At 36.5% G+C, this 22780-nt stretch overlaps 1 protein-coding gene across 2 annotated transcripts in view; it reads left to right on the top strand.

Annotated features, from left to right (window-relative positions):
* Window positions 1-3071: 3071 nt before the first annotated feature.
* Window positions 3072-22780, top strand: part of LOC129629930 (endogenous retrovirus group K member 18 Env polyprotein-like) — an 81674-nt gene continuing 61965 nt past the window's right edge. Inside the window, exon 1 of one of the 2 annotated variants that reach the window (XM_055550160.1) lies at window positions 3072-4078. The gene's annotated coding sequence lies outside the window, so the exon portion shown is untranslated. The remainder of the gene's footprint in view (window positions 4079-22780) is intronic. The other variant, XM_055550161.1, reaches the window with a different exon arrangement.

Here is a 22780-nt window from a genome sequence, read left to right as displayed (position 1 = left end):
GTGGGAAGATTTGGGAGAATGGCATTGAAACATGTAAAATATCATGTATGAAATGAGTTGCCAGTCCAGGTTCGATGCACGATACTGGATGCTTGGGGCTGGTGCACTGGGACGACCCAGAGGGATGGTATGGGGAGGGAGGAGGGAGGAGGGTTCAGGATGGGGAACACATGTATACCTGTGGTGGATTGATTTTGATATTTGGCAAAACTAATACAGTTATGTAAAGTTTAAAAATAAAATAAAATTAAAAAAAAATAATAAAAAAACACACACACACAAAAAAAAATCAGAACCCCGTCAAAAATGAAATTATATACAAATATATGTATATCATTTCATATATATGAAATGTATATATTTTAAAATATATGAAATTGGATTCTAAATGCCTTGCTTGGTAGAAATCTGATTGTTTGGCTCTGGAAATCCATTAGAAAGCCAAAGTTGTTGTGGAGATTAGGACAAGTGGCAAATATACAAAATTGTGTTGTTCATGTCTAAGAATATATTTTCTCTACTTTTGTATGGAATGTAGAAATAGTTGTTTATCACCAATTTTTCAGTTTTTCTTCTTCAATTTTCTTCAGGATACACCTGAATTAATCATTTTTACATTCATTTTGTGAACTCATAATTTATCAGGATAATCATTTTTAACATAATCAATTCCAGATAACTCTAGTTGAATATCCCTGGAAAGAATCACCCTAATATGTGTTATTAGAAGAATATTACTCTGGACTCTCCGCCAAGTATAAAGTCTTAGAAAACTCTAATTTCAAATATAAATTCAATATCAATTTAGCAAAGTTTGTGTTCATTCTCTCCACCTTTGCAAATCAGCTTCATTACACTTTCAGCCATTTTTACCATAAATGTGATGAAGCTGCTCAAATGAGACTGTTCACAAGTCACTTAAACTCAATTTAGATAAATGTATATATTGGGCTTCCTAGGTAGTGCTAGTGGTAAATAACTTGCCTGCCAAGGCAGGAGACGTAAGAGATGCAGGTTCAATCCCTGGTCCAGGAAGTTCCCCTAGAGGATGAAATGTCAATCTACTCCAGTATTCTTGCCTGCATAATTCCATGGACAGAGGAGCCTGGCAGGCTATGGTCCACAGGGTCACGACTTAGCATGCACATATGCACATATTTATACTACATAACTTTGATATAAAAGATACGAGATCACAGAGTTCCAGATAGGAGAAAACCTGAGATAATCCATAGCAATGTATTTAAAACTATGCATAAAAATTAAAAATTGAACTACCATATGACCCACCAATTCCACTCCTGTATATTTAGCTGAAAAAAATAAAAACACTAGTTTGAAAAACTACATGCAGCCCAGTGTTCATAGTAGCATTATTTACAATAGCCAAAACATGGAAACAACCTAAGTGTCCATACAGAGATCAATGGATAAATATATGGTGTGTGTGTGTGTGTGTGTGTGTGTATATATACACATACATGATCAGATATCACTCAGCCATATAAAAAAATATGTGGGGTGTGTGTGTATATATATACATACATACACAATCAGATATCACTCAGCCATATAAAAGAATGAAATTTTGCCATTTGCAGCATCATGTATGGTCTTGGATGTCTTTCTGCTAAGTAAAATAAGTCACAGAGAGGAAGACAAACACTGTATGATATCACTTACACGTGGAATCTAAAAAAATACAACAAACTAGTAAACAAACAAACAAACAAAAAACAAACTCACAGATAAAGAGAACAAACTAGTGGTTACCAGTAGGGAGAGGGAAAGGGGAAGGAGTAAACTAAGGATATGGAAGTATGTGTGTGTTAGTGGCTTAGTCGTGGCTCTTTGCACCCCATGGACTGTATCCTGCCAGGCTGCTCTGTCCATGGGATTCTCCAGGCAAGATACCCTTCTCCAGGGGATCTTCCTGACCCAGGGATTGAACCAACGTCTCCAGCATTGCAGGCAGGTTCTTTACCATTTGAGCTACTTGGGAAGCACTAGGGGAGTGCGTGTGTGCACATTTAGTCATATCCAGCTCTTTGCAACCAGCTGTAGCCCACCAGCCTCCTCTGTCCATGGGATTTCTCAGGCAAGGCTATTGGAGTGGGTTGCCTTTTCCTACTCCAGGGGATCTTCCAGACCCAGGGATAGAACCCTGGTCTACTGTATCATCTCCTGCATTGACAAGTGGATACCACTGTGCCACCTGGGAAGTCCAAGATGGGGAAAGAGGACAGAGAAACTGTTGGGTGTAAGATAGGCTCAAGGATGTATTATACAACATGGAGAATATTTGTAATAATCGTGAAAGGAAAGTAAGCTTTTGTAAAAATTTAAAAATTATTTTAAATAAACAAATCAAACTATGCATAAACAACCACTGCTAACAAGGATGTGTGGGTCACAGATTCATGGTAACCTAAGTTTCTCTCCTCCTATCTAATACACTGAGAGAAAATTTCCAATTGAACTGGTAGTATTCATTACACATATAGCCTACTCACTACAGAGACTACATCTTCATACTGTCACATTCCAGAAGCTTTAAGTAGTTAATAAATTCAATTTTTTAATTTGAATACCTCACAAACACTGGTTCAGTTTAGTTGTTCAGCTGTGTCTGACTCAGCGACCCCATAGACTGCAGCAAGCCAGGCTTCCCTGTTCATCACCAACTCCTGGGGCTTGCTCAAATTCATGTCCATCCAGCCAGTAATGCCATTCGACCATCTTATCCTGTCATCCCCTTCTCCTGCCTTCAGTCTTTCCCAGCATCAGGGTCTTTTCCAATGAGTCAGTTCTTCACATCAGGTTGCCAAAGTATTGGAGCTTCAGCTTCAGCATCAGTCCTTCCAATGAATATTCAGGACTGATTTCCTTTAGGATTGACTGGTTTAATCTTGCAGTCCAAGGGGCTTTCAAGAGTCTTCTTCAACACCACAGTTCAAAAGCATCAATTCTTTGGTGCTCAGCTTTCTTTCCAGTCTAGCTCTCACATCAATACATGACTACTGGAAAAACCATAGCTTTGATGAGATGGACCTTTGTTGGCAAAGTAATATCTCTGCTTTTTAATATGCTGTCTAGGTTGGTCATAGCTTTTCTTCCAAGGAGCAAGCGATTTTTAATTTTACAAACACTACTGCTGCTGCTGCTGCTGCTAAGTCACTTCAGTCATGTCCGACTCTGTGCGACCCCATAGACGGCAGCCCACCAGGCTCCGCCGTCCCTGGGATTCTCCAGGCAAGAACACTGGAGTGGGTTGCCATTTCCTTCTCCAATGCATGAAAGTGAAAAGTGAAAATGAAGTCGCTCAGTCATGTGCGACCGCATGGACTGCAGCCTACCAGGCTCCACTGTCCATGGGATTTTCCAGGCAAGAGTACTGGAGTGGGGTGCCATTGCCTTCTCCTCACAAACACTAACCAGGACCTAAATGCATGTCCTCAGCAACCACTTTCCTCGTCTATTCACTTCTCCTTCAGTTTGCATCAGCTCATGGGGTTTCTAATTACATTCCAAGAAATAGAAATATAGGTTCCACATGGTTGGTTTTATTCTTTATCTTTTTTCCCTGATATCAGAACACTTTCTTAAGTCAGTTTACTTAGATATTTCTTCCCCCCAAAAAAAATTCATTCTGGGAGAAACAGAGCTGCTCTTGTTATACACATTTCTAAGTTGGTCTGAAACACAGTATTCCCCAGAGCCCTCTTGTGCACACATCTTCTCCCAATTATCAATTAAACAGTACTCTAGCTATCTTCCAGGAGGAATTCTGCAGTTACCAAATAACTTGACCTAACAGGAGCGAGATTAGTGGGCTTGACCAATCACAAAAAGTCTTTAAATCCAGGTCGAGGGCCGAGGCACCCTTTCCGGCTGGAGGTAAAGGCAACTTTGTCCCAAGTGATGAGGGCAGAATATGGCACCTGCGAGCAGCTTCAGAAGACAGTCAGAAAGGAAACAGTGACCTCAGTTCTACAACTGCAAGAAGACCCTGAGCTTTTCTTGGAACTTACATGCTTTAGAATTTAACTTGGAAGCGGACTTTGTCTGGAGCCTCCAGGTAAGGACTCAGCCTGACCCCACGCCTTGGCGTCAGCTTTGTGTTTTCCTGAGCAGGTATCCCAACCATATGGTGCCAGACTTTTAGGACCTAAAAAAATGGTGAGATAAGAATTTTTGTTATTTTAAGCTGTTAAATTTGTGGTAATTTGTTACCAAGCAGTATAAAAATGATACACCTCTAAATGTTCCATCTAAATGTTCCATATGCCCTTTTCCATACGAACAATATGCTTTCAAGTAACTGTCACATAAATTTTAAAGAATGTGTGCTGGTTTACCAAAAGACTGTGTGCTGGTTTAGCAAAAATTTTTGTACACTTGAACACTAGTTACATATTACACTATATATTTGTCAGAACTATCAATCTTTTCGTGTGCACTTCTAAAGGTTATTATAAATATTGCATTGCTTTTAGCCATTTTCCTTTGTAGCTCCTGGAAGAGAAACCCCAAAATAGTTCTAAGTTTTCGCGTTTTTCTACGTAATTAAAATCACCAGATGGCTGGTAAGAATGCCTGTTATGATCTTCTCTGATAAATTTTCAGGAATACTTTTCAGGTGACTCTTTTTGGTCAGAAACTAAAATGTATTTATGTCTGTGTCTTTTAATTCTTTTACTTTGTAAATTCTGAACAGAAAAAAAATTTAGTAAAAAAACTTCACACTTACTATGAAGTCTGTATTTCTTGTGTTTAGCTGCTAATGTTATCAACAATTCTGCATGTGTTGTAGATAGAATTTTATTTGGTGGTACTCAGTTTTATGACTAGCTATTTATTTTTTCCAGATATAATATTAGATATTGTTTCATCATGAATGCCACATAGAAAGTTGCAGACTTTTATTATGGAAGGCACACAAATATAGTTTCCAAATTTCATTGGAAAAACCTACAAAGACAGTTGTGATTTGAGAGATGCTATCATATTTTGTATCTATGTATTCAGAGTATTTTTGAGTTCCTATTTGAAATTGGAATGTTCAAATTGATGTTTGAAAGTAATAGTCTGGGTGGTTAATAGTTCTGATAATAACAAGATTTTGAAAGGTAATCCTAGATATTTTAGATTCAGTAGATGGATCTTAATATTCTTTCAAAAAGAATAAAAGCTTCCTAATACCAAAACATAGGCTGACATCAAACTTTTCAACATTTTACAAACTACAAAATTTTTTAAAAGGGTTCTTTGCAGTTTCAAAGGTGTAAAGTGTCCAGTTACCTGTGAAAATTGAGATTATATTTGCTGTTTTCTATCCTTGTGTATCATTTTTATTAACTGATGATATAATGTGGGTAACCATGAATAGATAGAAATGAGTATGCTATAGTGTCCTTTATAATTAAAACATCCAGCTAAAAAAGCATGATAAATAGAAGAGCAGAAAATATATAAAAGATTGTAAATATGAATGCCAATCACAGATATACTTAGCATGCAGCTTTTTAAATAAACTGGTATTTAACTGTCTCTGCAAGGTTGGTGTTAAAGCTTGGCTCCACCTTACTGTAATAAATGTAGGGGAGCCACTATAAGATCAAAGTTGAATCATTAAGCCCCAGCCCAGGATTTTATCAGGATTATAGTTTGCTGCTGATAAGTCACTTCAGTAGTGTCCAACTCTGTGCGACCCCAGAGACGGCAGCCTACCAGGCTCCTCCAGATTATAGTTTACTGCTTATTAAAGCAGTTCATTAAACAATTTCGAGTGACGGTTTGGAGTTTTGTTGGTGCTATTAATATTACTGTGAAGCAGCTGCTTGATTTAATTCGAAAACACTTGTTCTTTTCTTTTACAAGCACGATTAGCACCTACTCTCTTGCCAATAAATTAGTCACTGTACCTATTCTTAAATGAAAACAGCTAACTACTGATTGTAATTAGAGCAGTAACCTATCACACCTGCCTAGGGCCTCTCATTCCAATGTTTTCCCCCACCTTAGAAATACAAGGAACTGATGCATCTTTGATATCAAAGTTCCTGTGTAAATATTATGCATTTTTTATTAAACATCTGAAGTAATGCTCCAAATAACTTAGTTTTGTATATTGAAGGGAGTTCCACTGTGTGTCAGAGTGTAGAGAGGCGATATAATTTATTGGACATTTACTACAGAATTGGTTTTGTAAATACATGAGGCACAATGTTATTCATATGGCTGCCTTAAAACCCATGAGAACATAACTTTAATTTAATAGTGTACTTAAATATTCTTAAAAATCAAAACAAAATAGCTGGGTTTTTTTAGTATCAAGTTAGTAGATTTAAGTTTTTGAAATTTCTCACTAGTTGTCTTGCTAACCCTCTCTCCTCTACTCACAACCCTCCACTCCTCATACACATCTGACAAAAATTTAACCTGAGGTATATACCAAGAATATGATCACATTTAGAAGAAATTTTCTAAGTGCACTGTAGTATATTAAACCAAATTTTTCTCAGTCTGTCTACAATCTACTAGCTAGGCTGGCCAAAATGATTTAGATTAGATATCTCTATATAGGAATCCCTGGTCTGATTCTTTAAAGATATTAATAAATGAAGATGACAAAAGGTTTTGCTGAGAATGCAGACTCTGTAATAAGTGCAAAGAGACATAACTCAAATAGATATTCAGCTGTCTAAACTACTTCTACAACTGAAATATAAATAATTACAGTGAATTTCTGATTATAGTATATTTGTCAATATTCAGTTTTTTCTCATCAAACACAGCCTATACCCAGGACCTGGCTTTGACCTGTCAGACCGTGAAGTGAGAAGCAGATGGATTTGAGTCAATCTAAGTGGATACTGAGCTGGATTTGGTTTTTAGTTTTACCTACGTCACCTACAGTATGTTTGTCCTGATGGCTTAGTGGGTAAAGAGTCTGCCTGCATTGCAGGAGAACGGTGTTCTATCCCTGACTTGGGAAGAGTCCCTAGAGCAGGCAATGGCAGCCCACTCCAGTATTCTTGCCTGGAGAATTGCATGGACAGAGGAGTCTGGTGGGCTACATACAGTCCATGGGGTCACAAAGAGTGGGATACGACTGAGTGACTAATGCTTTCACTTTCAGGTCATCTACAGTAGGCTTGTAAGGTTGTCCTAGGATCCTGGGTCCAGGACTGTTTCCTGCTCCAGCTGCAAAGATGGAGTTGTTTGTTTGGTTTCTTCCCTTGTCCTCTGAGGAGGTATCCAGGCTGGGCTAAGGCCATGTGCCTTTCCTGATACTGCAGCCAGTCACCCCCGTATATGTGCCCTACGGAGGCAGGCTCTCTGATTACCTGCTCTTCCTCTGACTTCCTCCTGAATACCACAAGGCATCTGTGAAGACAGTCCTTTTGTGTGGGGTTCTCTGAGGTCCCTTCATGTCAACCTGTCCCACAGTTGGCCTTTAGCATTTTGTTTAAACTGATTTCTCCTTGCCCACCTAGATAGTGGCTCTCACCACTGTCTACCATGTTCTGGATAGGTGAACTGCACTTGCAAGGTTCTTCCTTCTTGGAATTCAGGAAACTGTTTGTCCTGGCACCCCAGCATTCTGATGATTTCAAGAAAAGTACTAATTTTATGTTACCCTGCTCTTTTTTGTTTCAAAATGGGGAGTTGTATTCTTTCCAATTTTCTGTATCCTAGTCAGAAACTGCCTTATGTATTTTAAGCTCCTGCCTCATCCTCTTGAAAGGCTTTTGAGCTAAATTAGGATTTCATTTGGAATTCCTGCTAAAGTGACTCTAGGTCTGTTTATAAATCAATAAATTACTAAATAATCCATGGCAATTTTAATACTTATAACAATTTGACACTAGTTGTATTATCTAATAGAGAATTTTTTAAATATATGAGTTAATGTGATTAACTTTTATAGCATGTTATTTTGCATGGAAACATAAATCAGAAGAATCACAAACATCAAGTTCCATTCAGTTGAAGAACTAAAGGAGAAAATATTCTTACAGTCAACGTTGCAATTTTTACTTCATAAAATTTTTACAAAACTTTTTCATTTGAAATGATATGGCTTAGCTGAAATACTGGATTTCTCTTCTGATGTGTTATAAAATGACCAAGTTTTTACAATGAAGGCTAGTATTTTGCACATTTGATGTAAAGAATCCACCATAGCACTTCTGATACAGTATTTTCATTAAACCTATTGCTGTCCTTTTTAGCAGTGATTATGATTTATCATTTTTGTTTTCCAAACTAGAAACTAATTCTTTTGTTGTTTTTTTAAATTTTATTTTTAATTGGAGGTTAATTACAATATTGTGATGGTTTCTACCATTCATCAATATGAATCATCCATTGGTGTATGTGTGTATATATATATATATATATATATATATATATATATATATATATAGCTAAGTTGCTTCAGTCGTGTCCGACTCTGTGTGACCCCATAGATGGCAGCCCACCAGGCTCCCCTGTCCCTGGGATTCTCCAAACAAGAACACTGAAGTGAGTTGCCATTTCCTTCTCCAACACATGAAAGTGAAAAGTGAAAGTGAAGTCACTCAGTCATGTCTGACTCTTAGCAACCCCATGGACTGCAGCCTACCAGGCTCCTCCATCCATGAGATTTTCCAGGCAAGAATACTGGAGTGGGGTGCCATTGCTTTCTCTGATATGTTCCTCCCTCTAAAACCTCCTTCCCATCCCACCTCTCTACACTGTCACACAGCACTGGCTTTGGGTTCCCCGAGTCATACAGCCAATTCCCACTGGCTACCTATTTTACATATGTTAATGTATATGTTTCAATACTACTCTCTCAAATCATCCCACCCTCTACTTCTCCCACTGTGTCCAAAAGTCTCTTCTCTATGTCTGTGTCTCTGTTGCTGTTCTGCAAATACGATCATCTGTACCATCTTTCTAGATTCCATATATATACATATATATGCATTGATATATGATATTTGTCTTTCTCTTTCTTACTTACTTCACTCTTTATAATAAAGCCTGTTGATCTTATCAACGACTTTATTTGCTGAATCAATTCAAAACTATTAGATGGCCTCATACTACCTAATGGTCCTTGTTTCTCACAGTTGTTCTCTCTATATTCATTCAGTTCAGTTCAGTCGCTCAGTCATGTCCGACTCTTTGCGACCCCATGAATCGCAGCACGCCAGGCCTCCCTGTCCATCACCAACTCCTGGAGCCTATTCAAACTCATGTCCATCAAGTCGGTGATGCCTTCCAGCCATCTCACCCTCTGTCATCCCCTTCTCCTCCTGCCCCCAAATCCTCGCAGCATGAGAGTTTTTTCCAATGAGTCAACTCTTCGCATGAGGTGGCCAAAGTGTTGGAGTTTCAGCTTTAGCATCAGTCCTTTCAATCTATATTCATTACTTTACTCAAAATATGTTTTTCCTAATACAAATACATTCTTATTATTTCTATTGTCTACATTTGTTACATATACTACATTCTCTTGCCTCTCATTATGCTTTCCCACTTATTTTTTATAATATTTTCTTTCATGATTTATCTAAACTATCAGCTGTTCTATGGATCTTTCCCCAGTTATCCCATTCGACATACGTCACTGCTCCCTTGCTAGAGTACTACCTCATTCTGTAGTTCAAAGTTTCTAATGAGGGATCTAATTTAGTATATTCTCCAGTCTCTTCTCCTGCAGAAGAATGTGACTTCTAGAGAGCAAGAAATGCATAGTTTTCATTAAATATCATACTTTCCTAAAATATATCTGGTATAGTGCTCAGCACCATTTATTAACCAATAATTAATTGATAAATCATTGGTTAATTATGTAGTGAAATTATATAAATATTTGTTTCATGAAAAAAATCTGTGCCTGTATACATCATTCAGTTTCACTGTAAAAATCAAATTCAGTTCAGCAAAAAAGAAATCTAATTTGGAAGAGTGTACTTATAAGATTCATACCGTGTTCTAAATCATTACATGTTTATTATTTTCAATCGCTTGTTTAGAGACATCCATAGAACCATCATTTGTGAATAGGAAAAAAGTCATGATTACTGTCACTAGATATTTCCATTCTTTTAGCTCACTGAACTTTGTATATTAGAACTAAAATTTAAATATCAAATGCTCTAGAGACCAGTGGAAACTTACAACAAAGCATTAAATAATCTAAAGAAATTCAGTTTCTTTCAAACAGTGAGTCATTATTTTTTGAATTGATTTAAGAAATTGCATTTATTTTTCTGGAGTTGAGCTGTAGGAGTTGCTTGTATATTTTTGAGATTAGTTGTTTTAAAAAAAAAGAAATTGCATTTAAGACACTTTGATATGTACTTGAATACTAAGTCAGAAATTTTCTACCAAATTTTGTTATAATTTTATAAAACCCTTTTGTATATAAGTACTTGCATATTTATTTTCTTTTTATCTTTTAATAAAGTTTTTAAAATTTAGTACAGTTTTAGACTTCAGATGGTTTTGGAAAGAGTTTCCATATGTCCCAAACCCATTTTCCCTTATTTTAACCTCCTCACATAGTATAAGTGAGAAAGAAATGGCAGCCAGCCCACTCCAGTATTCTTGCCTGGAAAATTCCAGGGAGGGGGAGCTTGGTGGCTGTAGTCCATGGGGTCAAAAAGACTTAGACACTAGTGAAGTGACTTAGCAGGCACATAGTATTAACTTTTTACCCCCAAATAACATTTATTATACCACAAAACTAGATCCTAAGTATCTGTGAAAGGAAATGTTTGAGATCTTTCAGCTATGAATTTGTCTTTATATGAATACAGTACTTGTGCAAATATATACAAAATTGAGACCAGTGGCTGATTAATATGAGACTTAAAGTTCATTTAATAATAGACTTAAATACATTTAGGAGAAGGCAATGGCACCCCACTCCAGTACTCTTGCCTGGAAAATCCCATGGATGGAGGAGCCTGATAGGCTGCAGTCCATGGGGTCGCTAGGAGTCGGACACGACTGAGCGACTTCACTTTCACTTTTAACTTTCATGCATTGGATAAGGAAATGGCAACCCACTCCAGTGTTCTTGCCTGGAGAATCCCAGGGACATGGGAGTCTGGTGGGCTGCCGTCTCTGGGGTGGCACAGAGTTGGACATGACTGAAGCGACTTAGCAGCAGTAGCAGCAAATACATTTATCAAAAATATCAACTATGTAGGCCTTAACATTTTTTCCAAGATTTAATTTGTTGTCTTCACTTTTCACTTTCATGTGTTGGAGAAGGAAATGGCAACCCACTCCAGTGTTCTTGCTTGGAGAATCCCAGGGACACGGGAGCCTGGTGGGCTGTCGTCTATGGGGTCGCAGAGTCAGACACGACTGAAGTGACTTAGCAGCAGCAGCAGCAGCAGTTTATATTTTATGAAGTTAAATTGTAATTGCATTGTGTCTATGTGTGCTCAGTCACCTCAGTCGAGTCCAACTCTTTGCAACTCTGTGGACTGTAGCTCACCAGGCTCCTCTGTCCATGGGATTCTTCAGGCAAGAATACTGAAATGGGTTGCCATTCCCTTCTCTAGGTGATCTTACCGGCCCAGGGATCAAACCAGGGTCTCCTGCACTGCAGGCGGGTTCTTCACCACTGAGCCATCAGGGAAGCCATATTTGCATTGTAGTAATCTCAGAAGTGGAAATTTGCACACTGGTGTGTGTGTGTGTGTGTTGGGGGAGGGAGGTGAGCTGTGGAGGAAGGGTCAAGGAGGCAATATTGCTGGTTTGAAAGATGGAAAAGAGGTCATGAACCAAGGAATGCAGTAGAACTGTAGAGGCTAGAACATGCTGAGAAACAAATTCTCCCAGAAAGAACCATGATCCTTACATAAAGAAATACACTCCTGACAACACTTTAATTTTAGCTCAGTGAGATACAAATCAGCCTTCTGACCTGAAAACAATAAGATAATAAGTTTGTGTCATTTTAAGCTTCTAAATTTGTAGTAATTTGTTGCAGCAGCATTAGAAAACTAATGTACTACCTCATGTAACAGATCATCTAAAATTGATGTGGGAAAGAGTGAAATAAAGTTCATGAAAAATCCTACTGGATTGCTGTGGTCAGCTTGACTTGCCATTGGAGTGCTGTTGGGATCCATTTCATGGATTTGTGAGAAAATAACCTGCCTATCCCAGGAGAACTCACTCACTGTCCCATCCATATTATGCTTGAATGCTTTTCACTTGCTTGGTCACTGAGTTTCTTAGGTATGCAGCATTGCTCTCACATCTTTTATCTCCTGAGTTTTCTTTTTTTTAATTAATTTATTTATTTTAGTTGGAGATTAATTACTTTACAATATTGTAGTGGTTTTTGCCATACATTGATATGAATCAGCCATGGGTTTACATCTGTTCCCCATCCTGAAAACCCCCTCCCACCTCCCTCTCCATCCCATCCCTCTGGGTCATCCCAGTGCACCAGCCCTGAGCACCCTGTCTCATGCATTGAACCTGGACTGGTGATCTGTTTCATATATGATAATATACATGTTTCAGTGCTATTTTCTCAGATCATCCCGCCCTCACCCTCTCCCACAGAGTCCAAAAGACTGTTCTATACATCTGTGTCTCTCTTGCTGTCTCGCATATAGGGTTATCGTTACCATCTTTCTAAATTCCATATATATGTGTTAGTATACTGTATGAGTTTTCATCATTGCTTTAGGAAACCTTGAACCTGAAGAGTGGTAACTGTAGGCCACCTCTTAATCACATAGCACACAGCTAATCAGTAGGAGCAGTTCCTATACTCTTGCTTATGAGAGAATGTGGAACTCACAGAAACTTGATAGCTTGCTCAAAAATTGTTTGACCTCCTATTTGACCATTGTGTATCCTCCACATATCCTGCAGTGCCAGTCCTGCAGAATGACCCATTTGGATTATGGATAAAATTTTTATCTATTGTTGAGAAGTCAAATATTGGAATATACCAGTTAGGAATTATTTGAGTTACAAATTGGCAGAGTACTTATCATGGTAGTTAGTACATGCATTTAATTGTTTTACATAATTAGAGATCAGAGGTAGGAAATCTTAATACTTGGCACAATGCCACAGTGATGCTACAAACCTAATTTCCTTAATTTCACTCACCTGTCTATATTGCCTTTATCTTTTGGGTTGCCCATCTCAAGAAAAAGCAACATATTTTCAGAAAATAATAAGGAAGAATAGGTGAAAAGGCTTGGAAATAGAATATTTTTATGTATCTGGCTCTGTTACCAGAAAACTGAATATACCTCAGAAACCACTTAATTTCCATAAAACTTCCTCTTGGGGACTTGCTGACAATAACTGAGCTACATAACCACTTTGTCAGAAAAATGAATGAATATTTTAAATTTTTGAGAAAGAGCTAAAGTTTTTGCCTTTATAGTGGTTAATTTTATAGTGAATATAAAGAATAAAAAAATGAAGAATTTTGAATGATTAACTCTCATCAGTAAATTATTTAAAAGGTACAAATATAATATTTTAAAGCATGTGATATATGGAGCAGGTAAACCATATACTCCATAAGGAAAAGTCCCCAAATCAGATCAAGAGAAAGAAATTAAATGGTTCTATTTTTAGGAGACCATAAAAAGCTAAGACCCAATCATTATTCATAGATTTTTACATATTCAAAACACTGTCATTATTATTTTGTGATGAATAGACTAAACAGTTATACCGTCAAGGACACATAGACAATGCCTTTTCTCCAAATTAGCTTTTATCAAGTTGACTATAGCTCCAAGACATACATTAGTTTAGGAGGAGATGATTTATATAGATTCCAATAATAGTCTGGCTGTCCTGGATACCAATCAATAGAGAATTTCTCTTACATTATTCACTTGACTTTGTCATTTATGCTGACAGACAAAGATCATTGTACAAGTTTATAAAGAGAGAGTTTTGGTGTGTTAGAATAATGCTTTTAAAAAGAACTTTCAACTTGAGTAAAGTATGTTTAATGACCTGATAGAACCAACTAACAATGTTTTAAATAACAGCAAGACATCTCTCACCTTTACCTCCTTATTTAAATATTCTTCTTCAAAGAAACTTCATTAATTCATTGCCACTTTGAAGTGCTACCTACTGAATTCAATTGAGTGCAGATTTCTTCTAGATTTTAGTAGTAATGGTAATGAAAAGATACACTATATGTTTAACATCAAAACAATAAGATTATGCTTTAAATTAGTTCAGGATATTTTAAAGTGAAGTGAGTAGTACAGTGGGGGATAAAGAAAGGGACATGTTGAATAGATTGGGAAATTAAACTCCTAGTTACTAAAATAGATCATGTTTTCTTGTACTCCTGTGTTCAAACTCTTAACAAATAATGTTTATTGAAACAAATCTCTTAAAAGAGATTTTTGGTTCCTGTTGATTTCTTAAAATACATTCTTAATATAAAAATTAAATATTAGAAATCAATATAAGCTTATTCTGTATGGAGGTAAAATAAGAAAGGGTGTGAAGAAGAATATATCTATGTACATTATCATATATAGTGATTTGTTACTGCCATTATATAAAATAAATTGTTTTAGTATTTTTCATCTGAGATCCAAAATATTGCTGGCTCCTTTATATAACTTTAGGTTTACTTATGAAAAAAAATCTCTAAAATAATGGCTATTTCAAAGATACTATTTGTATGGAATATTGGAAAATTATTTCATAAAGTAACTTCCACAGTACAAGTTAGAAAAAAATTATATACACCCTAGGTGTCACCATAAAATCATGCCTTAAGCTAAAAACAGCTACAAAAAGATAGTATAAGGAGATTTTCAACTCCAGATGAACAAGTGACTGAGCACTGTTACTATAGTAGATTCGACTTCATCCCCATTGCTGTTAAAAAATCTTAAAATAATTTGACAGCACAATTTGTATCTCAGGAAGGCAAATGGGTATGATTTCATTTTGCTGCTACAAAAAAATACACAGAAACATTGAGAAATCTCTGTCTCTCACCCATTTTTATTATAAAGTGCTTCTTATTTTCAAATATTGAAGGAATCCAGAAGTAGATAAAGAGGAAAGTAATGCTTGCTTCTAAATGCCACCACTCAAGGGTATCTTATATTTCAAAATGCCTCAAGATTATTATCTGTACTTTCTCTCTCCCTTCCCCTTTCACACATAACCAACGTTTTCATGGTTTCATGAATTGCTTATAAATATTTTTGATGCATCTCCAGAAACTGGTTTGTTTTTGAAGTTGATGGCACTGATAGATCCCATTTTAAGATATGGAATATGAGATATCCATTCACTAATCTAAAATATATTCTTGGCAAAACTATTTAACTTCCTAGTATATTCACTTCCCACTTTCCCACTGCCCAAGTGACTGTTATACACCTCTGTCTTCAACACTCCAACAAAACCTTGGACTCTACTTACCCTTACCTGATGCTTTTGTCTCATAATTAACTGAGACTATGTAAGCAAACATTTAATAATCGTCTATCTTTCCACCAAATCTGCCTGCAATGCAGAAGACCCAGGTTCAATCCCTGGGTTGGGAAGATCCCCTGGAGAAGGGAATGGCAACCCACTCCAGTATACTTGCCAGGGGAATTCCATGGACAGAAGAGCCTGGCAGACTACAGTCCTTGGGGTCACAGAGAATCGGACATGACTGAGAGACTAACACTTGCACTTTTCTTCCACCACCAAATCTGTCAACAAACCATCATCCATATGTGGCGGCCAACTGTGTATGGGAAATCTTTGTACTTTCTTCTTAATATATTTTCCTGTGTATGAACCTAAAACTGCTCCTAGTGTTCCCGCAAAAAGTGTGTATAAAGATAATATTTTGGCTAAACATTAAGTGACTATAGTTTTTTCATCTTTTCCCCCTGTTTTTTATACTTTTAAGAACTCATCAATAACATTTGCAGTCTCTGTAATCTTAGAGAAAAGGCATGTAGAATGTGTGTGCTGAGAATTTTATAAATACAAAGGCAAACCTCACCTTCTGTTTCACTTTGGCCACTAGACACAACCAATAAGATGCTCTCAATTTAACATTTACTCAATAATATGAACTTTTGCATTCATTCTCTTTTAGCAGTATTCTCATTATATTTCTTTATCAGGCCTATCTTTCCCAAATTCCTAAGATGCTCATATTAATCCAAATCTTATTGAAGCTACCACTTTTTAATTTCACCCCACACCATGTTCTGAATATCGTCTCGCCTCTACACTGTATATAATTTCCTTTCCTATAAATCCTTCAAATGAAGGTGCATATAATGAAGAGCTGGCTTAAAACTAAATATTTAAAGAACTAAAACCATGGCATCTGGCCCATCATTTCATGGCAAATAGAGGGGAAAGGTGGAAGTGGTAACAGATTTCCTCTTAGGTTCTAAAATCACTGTGGGTGGTAACTGAAGCCATGAAATCAGAAGATATTTGCTTCTTGGCAGGAAAGCTATGACAAACCTAGACAGTGTGTGAAAAGCAGAACTATTACTCTGCCAACAAAGATCTATATAGTCAAGCTATGTTCTTCCCAGTGGTCATGTACAGTTGTGAGAACTGGACCGTAAAGAAGGTGGAGCACCGAAGAATTGATGCCTTCGAACTGTGATGCTGGAGAAGACTCCTGAGAGTCCCTTGGACAGCAAGGAGATCAAACTAGTCAATCCTAAGGGAAATCAGCCCTGAATACTCATTGGAAGGACTGCTGCTGAAGCTGAAACTCCGGTATTTTGGTCATCTGACACGAACAGCTGACTCATTGGAAAAGTCCCTGATGCTGATCTGGGAAAGACTGAGGGCAGAAGGAGAAGAGGACGTCAGAGGATGAGATGGCTGGACAGCATCACCAATGCAATGGACATGAACTTGGGCAAACTTTGGGAGATGGTGAGGGACAGAGAAGCCTGGTGTGCTGCAGTCCATGGGTTGCAAAGAGTCAGACACGACTGGGTGACTAAACAACAATAACAATGAAGAGCATGTGAGCAAGCCCTCACACCTGTGTCTACATGTCTCTTTCCATTCCCTTTTTCTGGGGATATAAACTCCAGCTTCCAAGGTTTGAAAACCAGGACCAATACCAGGGAGAAGGAGACTGCGTCCTATTCCAGGCTCTGCAACTTTATAAACTAATCAGATATTGCCATTTCGAGCTCAGTTTTCTTCATCCACAAAATAGAAATGAAATCATTGTCTTAAAAAAAACAGGGGACTCTTAAAAAGTGAATGAGTCTTTCATTAATCAGATTGAAACAAGAGCTGGTTGTCAGGGAGGGAATGAGAACTCCAATGCTGTACTGCAGTGGATTCAAATGAACCACATATTGAAAGGGAAGCACTGACTTCTACAGAAGCTCTAGAACCTGAATGGCATGAAAGTAATATTTAAGGACTGTGTATATCTGACTAATCTAAGAACTCAAATAGATAATTACATGCTCAGGTTAGCAAATTATCTTACACAGCATGCTTTGAGAACAGGAGGGCTTATATGGAAGGTATGTTTGTTTCCAACAACTACAGAGCAGACTGTGTTGAAAATCAGACACAAAATGTCAAGAGAGTGGCAGAGTTACAAATTAAATGGGATTTTCCAAGAGTTGGACACTTAGAATGAGAGATTATCTGAGTGTTGAAATATAAATACTAATATCAATATTTAAATTTGTAGATTAACACTAGATGAAAGTACAGTTGGGTAGGGACCTATTTGTAATATTATGGCATTTGATTATGATGACTGATGGAGAAAGGCTAACTTTTATTGAGGAACTGATGTGCCAGAATTGTTTCAGTCTTTATGCGATAGCAGCATGGTAATACCTATTTCATGGGGAAAATTGAAGAGCTATTAAATCCTTTGCCCAAACCAAAAATTTAGAAATCCTGGAGCCAAAATTTCAACCTAGGTACATTGGCTCCACTTCACCATGTAAGAAAAAAAAATGCTTTGTGTAATGTAAATGGGTTTGGCCTTTGCCTTAAGAACTGTTGAAGCTGTCAAATATTTGTATGAGCTTTGATTTAGGAGTTTGGAATTTATTTTAGTGTTCATAGAGAGGATATTGTCCTGCTTTAGAATATTTACATGAATCTTCATGTGAAGATGGAGAGAAATTGATATATTGCAAAAAGCCTTATGAGGTGGAAATTATAAGTCTCGGAGACTGATTAGATGTGGTGTGGAATGTAATCAGGTATAATATTCATAGTATTCAAAGAATAAATACGACATAAGTAACAAACAGATTGCATGTCAAATCAATAAGAATAGATAGGAGCAACTTTACAATACTACTGGCCCTGGCTCATTATCATTATGAATAAGTGGGAGAGGCTGAAAATGTGTAGTCCATTTTTTTTTTTTTTTTTGACTTAAGTGAATTGGTAGATAGTAATGCTGATCTTTCTGACTGGGTCATACTTTTGTACTGAAAGATAACGTGCTTATTCCCTTCACAAAACAATTTTGTATTAGCTTTTTATAGATGTATTGTGAAGATTAAAATAAAACATTTTTGTTGTCAGTTGCCTCAAAATTGAAAAAAAAATGCATCAGAAATATTATTTAATTAGATATGACCTTGTGAAGGAACTATATATTTAAAATACTAATGGTTATTACAATGTTAGAGGTATTGACATTCAATATTGTTAGTTTCAGATATACAACATAATGATTCTATATTTGTATATATCAAAAAATGATCAGAATAAGCCTAGTTGACATCTATCACCATACCTAATTACAGAACTTTTTGTGGTAAGAACTTTTAAGATTTACTCTCTTAGCAACTTTCAAATATGTAATATGGTATTGACTATAGTGGCCATGCTGTGCATTACATCCCCACGACTTATTTATACTAACTGAAAGTTTGTGCCTTGACTACCTTCAGCCATTTTGCCTACCATTTTACCCCCACCTCCTCCATCAGCTTTCAGTCTGTTATCTGTGTCTATGAGCTTGTGTGTAATTTTTTGGTTTGGGGGTTGTTGCTTTGTTTTAGTTTTATTTTTAGATTTCACATAAACTGAGATCAATCATATGGTATTTGTCTATCTGATTTATTTCACTTAGCATACTACCCTCAAAGTCCACTCATATTATCACAAATGGCAAGATTTCATTCTATTTTTATGCTGAATATTATTCTTGAAGTGTTCTAAAATACTTGCACCACAGCATAGACACATAATGACACCTTTGTTCCAAACATAGTTCTCTTAATATTGATATACATGAAATTAGATATAACTTCAATACCCAGATTTTGTAGGATATTTTAACAGCTTATGGTAAACTAACATAATGCTATATACAGACACTTACTGGTGGAATTATAAACTGTATGCACCCGCAACAAAAAAAGGTACACATTTATTTTGTAGATTTTAATGTGTATGTTAGTTATATTATAGGTGGTCTTGCTCTAATCACCTTTCCTCAGTAAATGACCCAAGGTAGCTTTTGACAGAGGACCATGGAAGGGTAATAAAAATAGAAGGAAAATTAATATTGATACAACTTTCCAAGTCTTTGTTAGGATAACAAGTTGATACAACTTATTTCAATGTAATTTAGATGTCAATAAAAATTTAAATGTTCATACACATATACTCATATATGTTCAAGTGAACACATCAACAGATGCTCATATTTTGATTTTTAATAGTACAATATGTGTGTATGTGTGCTAAGTAGCTTCAGTCATGTCTGACTCTTTGTTATCCTTTGTACCATAGCTTGCCAGGCTCCTCTATCCATTGGATTATCTAGGCAAGAACACTGGAGTGGATTGACTCCACTTCCAGTGGGTTCCCCTTCCAGGAAAAGTACCATATATAACATTAAAATCAACTTATGTATGTATATACAGGCAGACAACAGAAAGTATATTTTGTATACCCTGTGCCAATACACAGTTAAATCCAAAGCAGATTTTGAAATGAACAAGTTGAATTTAATTGCTGACCCTCAGAGACAATGCGTTGTTAAGTGACAAAAGTGATTTCTTAGTTTTATATAGTATGAATGATACCTTTGGTAAAATCCTCATTTGGTAAAATGAATTCTATTCTAAGGACTCCAAAGCTTCTCTGTGTTCCTCTATGCTCTGATGCCTTCCAGCCATATTAACAAAAATTAGCATAAATATAGCCCTTGTGCCTTAGATTCCCCTGATAAAAGAACCTCTGATTAATTTTAGATTGGGGCATGGGTGCCTGGCAATATAGATCATCCTTAATTTGATTTAAGTCTCTGCTTGATTCACAGGAGTGTAAAATAAACCCATGAACTTATTTGTTTACACTGGAAAATGCATTCATAATCACTTATAAGAAAATACTTATAAGGCAATTAAGAAAGAACTCTAATTACAGGAAAACAGCATCATTAAATGTTATACCTATTGTGGAATAATGTGATAATCTTTTTAATAGTCAGATATGTGGAAAATATTAGAGTAGGAAGGAGAGGAGGGGGAATGAATGGAGAAAGAAGATAAGGAGTGGAGTTTTATTTTGCAAAGTATTCAACATATAATTCTTTATACTTTTACTAATCTACGCCCCACCCACATTCTTAAATTTGTCATAAATGGAGTAACTGAATGGCTCTACTTTTCTCTGTATATGCTCTGAAGTTTCTGTTTCCATGACTTTGCTACTGCTATACCCTCCACCTAAATGTCCTTTCTCAAATCTGTGTATGTCTAAATCTTACTTGATGTTAAAGAGCATTCAGTGACCACCCTCTTCACAAAGCCTTTCTTGGTTAATCACCATGCCAGCCAAACCCGCAGTGAAATAAATCTAAATATACACAACCGTATTTTATCTGGAACTTTTAACAACATGTAATCTTTCCTAGAAGTGCTGGTATAAATGTCAGTATTTTGGTTTTCTAGTTCGCCTCTAAATAATATTCCTCATTTTTCACCATGGAGATATTGATGTTCTTTTTTGGCGTTGTGCTTTTTGCTTTTTTTTTTTTTTTGAAAAAACAAACCTTTGTTTATTCTGAAGTATGCTTGCCTTTTTGGAGTTTTAATGAATCATCTGCAATTTTGTTTTCCTCTGAAGTTTTTACAAAGCTATAACCAAGTTTGAAAGTGAAAGTGAAGTTGGTCAGTTGTGTCCGACTCTTTGTGACCCCATGGACTGTAGCCTATCAGGCTCCTCCGTCCATGGAATTTTCCAGGCAAGAGTACTAGAGTGGGTTGCCATTTCTTTCTCCAGGGGATCTTCCCGACCCAGGGATCAAACCTGGGTCTCCTGCATTGCAGGCAGATGCTTTACCATCTGAGCCACCAGGGAAGCCCATAACTTTGTTGCTTATTGAAACAAGGACATATAGATTATTAACAGTAGTATCATATACATATTGATTAAAATAAATCCTATTTTGTCATCAGTACTGCTTAAAAGATGTTTCCACGCAATATCATAACTTGATTTCATTTATTATTTAAGTATCAATCTGTGCAAGCTGCTCACTGAATCTGTTTTAAGAAATCCTAAAGGCTTACCGCTACTGCTAAGTCACTTCAGTCGTGCCCGACTCTGTGAGACCCCATAGATGGCAGCCCACCAGGCTCCCCTGTCCCTGGGATTCTCTAGGCAAGAACACTGGAGTGGGTTGCCATTGCCTTCTCTAATGCATGAAAGTGAAAAGTGAAAGTGAAGTTGCTCAGTCATGTCCAACCCTCAGCGACCCTATGGACTGCAGCCTTCCAGGCTCCTCCATCCATGGGATTTTCCAGGCAAGAGTACTGGAGTTGGGTGCCATTGCCTTCTCCCCTAAAGGCTTAAAGTAGGCACAAATCAAAGTTACTCTGTATATCATTACAGGAAATGGGTTCTAAAGCTGCTTTTGGATATTAAAGAATTTGGCCTAATAAATATTTTATATAATATTAGTATATTGTATTATAAAACAGTATCATAAATATAGTATCAGTTCAGTTCACTCAGTCATGTCCGACTCTTAATGTATATATTAATGAAAAATATATTGATATATTAATGTGTATATGATTACTTATAAAATAACAAGCTGGGATTAGTAATATTCTCATTTCATGTAAAGCTGACCCTTGAACAATGTGGGGGCTGGTTAATCCACATATAACTTAAATTGGCCCTCAATATGCCCAGTTCCTCTACATCTGTGGATTCAAACAACCATGGACTCTGTAGTTCCATAGCATTCACTGTTGAAAAATACTTACTGTAAGGAGCTGTAAGTAGAACACTTGGACAAGTCTACCTGATGCAGTGAAGTTTTCACAATATTAAGGCTTTCACCTGTTTATTCCACCAGATAGTAATATGCCCAGGCTTTGAATTTAAATATTCATAAATGTATTATAGATTGTATTTGGTATTGATAGAGAAGATTTGCTTTTTTAAAATCCTGAATTACTTTATTATAAAAACAGCAAAAAATAGTTTTAGATTGTTATACATATAAACACTTAGATCAAGGCCAAACAGTATGATCATTTCAATGAAGAATGATATGTGGAATCGAAAAAAAAAAAGATACAAATGAACTTGTTTACAAACAGAAACAGACTAACAAACATAAAGAATGAATTTATGGTTATGGGTGGGAAGAGTTGTGGGGGGATAGATTGAGAATTTGGGGTTACATACACACTGCTATAGTTAAAATAGATAACCAACAAGGACCTACTATTACAGCACAAAGAACTCTGCTCAT

Source organism: Bubalus kerabau, chromosome 16 (genome assembly GCF_029407905.1).
Source record: "Bubalus kerabau isolate K-KA32 ecotype Philippines breed swamp buffalo chromosome 16, PCC_UOA_SB_1v2, whole genome shotgun sequence".
NCBI classification, from domain to species: Eukaryota; Metazoa; Chordata; class Mammalia; order Artiodactyla; family Bovidae; genus Bubalus; species Bubalus kerabau.
Note: the sequence above shows the minus strand (reverse complement) of the source record. Positions and strands in the feature narration are given on the sequence as shown.